At 37.6% G+C, this 4,414-nt stretch overlaps 1 non-coding gene across 1 annotated transcript; it reads right to left on the bottom strand.

The window, feature by feature from the left end:
* Nucleotides 1-774: 774 nt before the first annotated feature.
* On the bottom strand, nt 775-846 carry TRNAE-UUC (transfer RNA glutamic acid (anticodon UUC)). The gene has a single exon. It is a non-coding gene; the product is annotated as a tRNA-Glu (tRNA).
* Between the last annotated feature and the right edge of the window lie 3,568 nt (nt 847-4,414).

Here is a 4,414-nt window from a genome sequence, read left to right on the forward strand (position 1 = left end):
ACCATGAGGATGAAAATGAGATGCAAAAACAATCTAAGTCTTCGCTGATATTATTGAGATTCTGATCTTACTGTACCTAGAGCTGCCTTACATCTGGACTTATATAATTGATTTTTCTACTGTTAAAGCCATATTTGAATTGGGGTTTCTGTTATTTACAGCTGAAAGGATTCCAAATGAATAAATATGTATATATAGCATGTGTGTACATACAAGGTATATATGATTATCTTTAATTTTAGTAGATGTTGCCAATTCTGTGCTCTGTAGAGATTGAACCAATTTATATTTCCACTAATAATGCATGATGTTACTATTTTCCTGCACCCTCATCATTCTTATTTCTGGCATGAGAGGTAAAAAAAGGTATTTGATCATGGTTTTAATTGCACTTTTTTCTTATTTTGAGTTTGGTTAATAATCTTTTCATATTTAAGGATTAATTGTACTTGCTTTTCTATTAATTATTTGCTTTTATCCTTTGCTTATTTTTTCTATTAGGTTGTGAGTATTAAAACAAAACCTGCATACTTAAGAACTTAACCACAACTGGGTAATTACCTGGTGGTCCAGTAGTTAAGACCATGGGGTACAGTAAAAAAAAAATGAGCTATAACTATTTATTCCCAGATTATCATTTGTCTTTTGACTTGTGGTTCCATGTTTTTTTAAATATAGAATTTAAAATATTTGCATGATGCTACATATTTTAATCTTGTTTTGATTTCCATTTATTTTCTTTTTGGTCATTCTACGCAACTAACAGGATGTTAGTTCCCTGACCAGGGATTGAACTTGGGCCGTGGCAATGAAAGTGCCAAGTCTTAACCACTGGACTGTCAGGGAATTCCCTGGTTTCCAACTCTTGGTCATATTTAGAGACTTCTACAGTATATGTTTCGGAGAAGGCAATGGCACCCCACTCCAGTACTCTTGCCTGGAAAATCCCATGGACAGAGGAGCCTGGTGGGCTGCAGTCCATGGGGTCGCTAAGAGTCTGGCACGACTGAGCGAATTCACTTTAACTTTTCACTTTCATGCATTGGAGAAGGAAATGGCAACCCACTCCAGTGTTCTTGCTTGGAGAATCCCAGGGATGGAGGAGCCTAGTGGGCTGCCATCTATGGGGTCGCACAGAGTCGGACATGACTGAAGTGACTTAGCAGCTTAGCAGCACAGTATATGTTTATATTTTTTAATGTTATAATTTCTTCTAACACATTTATGCCTTGTTAATCACTTCTGAAATCTTTAATCCAGCTCAACTTTATCTCATCATAGTGTGAAGTAGGAATCCAATTTATTTTTCTTCAGATGACTATCCATTTGTCACCATTTATAATACTATCTTTCCCCTAGTGATTTGGAATGTGGAATGGTGCTTAGTGGACACTTGTTCTGACCACATGTATCCTTATATCCTAAAAGTCATCTTTAGAGAATTTAACAATAATACATGATCCTAATGTCAAAGCAGTCACTTTCTCAAAATCGAACTACAAACAAGTACAAATGAATATGAAAACAGTAGCATGATTGATGGTAACACGGTTTCTGTCCAATCAGAAATGACCAGATATATTTATGCGTATTCATATTACTTCATTTATTCTGTCAAAAATTTAAGTCTACTATTGTCATATTTTAATTCCTGCTTCACCTTAGGTATGGCATACCTAGTCCATAACAACCAAGTCCATCCAGGACAATGTCCTTTACCTCTACTGAAGCCAAAATCCCTTTCTCCCACAACTCCAGAGGAAAAAATGACACTTCCATCCTTCCTCAGTCACAAAAAAATATTCTCAATCATTCAGCCTCCTGAAGGACCAATATTGTCCCTCCAGTGTCATCAGAAGAGGAGGGCAAGAAAATGATTGTCTCTGGTATTTTTTCTCTGAAATAACATATTAATTCTGTTCATATCTGTGTGATATCCTATCAAGTTTTACCCATCCACTGAATCCTAATCCATACCGCTGCAGGAACTGTAGAGGGAGGAGAGGAGAAGAATAAATCATGGTTCTTTCTCAAGGAATGCACAGGCGAGTGAAAGCAGAAAAGCACACAGTCAACTTTAATAAAATGTGACAAATGGTTTCCACAGGGTGCTGTGGGAAAGAAGAGGAAAGTCATCTCACCATACTGGGAGTTCCCTGAAGACTTAAAAGGACAAATTGATGTTAGATGTCTTTAATGATGAATAAAAGTCTGATGGATGAGTAAGAAGAAAAAGACAAATGAGGAGAAAAAAGAAGGAAGGGCATTCCAGAACAAAGTCCCCTCCCACAAAACATATACACATGAATGCAGGCATGAAAGAACATGATGACTGCCAGGCCCTGCGAGTATTTCCGAATGGCTGGAGGGGGAGGGCCTTGGACAGTGAGTGACAAGCCATGAGGTTCTAGGGGTAGACGGAAAAGACTGAACCAGGACATGCTCTGTATGTCTTTCTATGGAGCTTGTACTTGATACTGTCAGTGATGAAAGCTAGTGAAACATTTTAAGTAGGGAGCAACGTGGTTAGAAGTAAGTTAAAAAAAAAAAACCACTTTTTTTTTTTGAGCTTTCCAACAGGTTTTTATTTTTTGCTTTATAATCTATTACAGTGTTTGAAACCTAAAGAAATACATTTTTTCTTCAAATCTGGATGTGCGTATATCACTTGTCTGGACTCAGCACACTCTATGCCATGATGTTTTGACCCATATCTGCTCCAAAATTATGAAGCTTTGTCTGTTTACCCATGGACTCTGAGAACATGGAAAACAATAGCAGGAGAAAATAAAAAACATTTTAAACACCGTACTTAAAATTTTATTGTGCCAAGTACCTCCCTTTTGATATCTGATCAAGCCTCTTTATCCCTTCTCAGAATAGTGATTTAAATTATTTTTTGTTTAAATAAATGGTTTTAAATACATAATTATAAAATATTTAAATGTGTCATATAATAAAATCTGATAGCACAGAAACTTACTAAAATGAGTAACCTCTAGTAGTAGAGCATCCATCATAATTTACAAGTAGTGACATGACCAAAACGAGCTGATATCCAACATACATAAACAGATCACGTATTTCATTATCAAAAAAACAAACAACTTGACTTTTAAAAATGGGCGGAAGACCTGAATAGACATTTTGTGAAGAAGATACAGAGATGATGAACAGGTACATGAAAAGATGCTCAACATCACTAATCATCAGAGAAATGCAAATCAAAACCACAGTGAGCTATCACCTCACACCTGTCAGAATGACTGTCATCAAAAGATCATCAGCAACAGAGGCTAATGAGGATGTGGAGAAAAGGGAACCCTTCCACACTGTGGGTTGGGCGTGCATATCGGTTCAGTCACTATGCAAAAGAGTATGGAGGTTCTTTATGAACCTAAACATGGATCCATCAAATGATACAGCAATTCCACTCCTGAGTATATATCTGGAGAAAATAAAAACACTAATTTGAAGATACATGCACCCCCCAAATTCATAGCAGCATTATTCACAGTTGCTAAGATATGGAAAAATCTGTGTCCACTGATTGATAAATGGATGAAGATGATATAATATATATAGATACAATGGAATATTGGTCAATTATTTAAAAAATAAGATGTTGCTATTTGCAACAGCATGAATGGATCTGGAGGGCACTGTGCTTAGTGAAATAAGTTAGACAGAGAAGGACAAATGCTGTATGTTATCACTTGTATGCAGAGGAACCAGAGATCAAATTGCCAACATTCACTGGGTCATAGAGAAAGCAAGGGAACTTCAGAAAAAAATATCTACTTCTGCTTCATTGACTATTACAGGCTAAAGCCATTGACTGTGTGGATCACAACAAAGTATGGAAAAGTCTTAAAGAGATGGGAATACCAGACCACCTCACATGTCTCCAGAAACCTGTAAGCAGGTCAAGAAGCAACAGTTAGAACTGGACATGGAATGACTAGTTCAAAACTGGGAAAAGAGTACAACAAGGCTGGATAATGTCACCCTGGTTATTTAACTTACATGCAAAATACATCATGCGAAAATGCAGGCCTGGATGAATCACAAGCTGGAATTAAGATTGCTGGCAGAAATATCAACAACCCCAGATATGCAGATGATACCACTCTAATGGCAGAAAGAGAAGAGGAACTAAACAGCCCCCTGATGAGGATGAAAGAAAGTGAAAGTGAAAGTGAAGTCGCTCAGTCATGTCCGACTTTTTGCGACCTGTGGACCGTAGCCCACCAAGTTCCTCCGTCCATGGGATTCTCCAGGCAAGAATACTGGAGTGGGTTGCCATTTCCTTCTCTAGGGAATCTTCCTGACCCAGGGATTGAACCCAGGTCTCCCACATTGCAGGCAGAGACTTTAGCCTCTGCACCACCAGGGAAGCAAGAGGACAGTGAAA

Source organism: Budorcas taxicolor, chromosome 2, assembly GCF_023091745.1.
Source record: "Budorcas taxicolor isolate Tak-1 chromosome 2, Takin1.1, whole genome shotgun sequence".
NCBI classification, from domain to species: Eukaryota; Metazoa; Chordata; class Mammalia; order Artiodactyla; family Bovidae; genus Budorcas; species Budorcas taxicolor.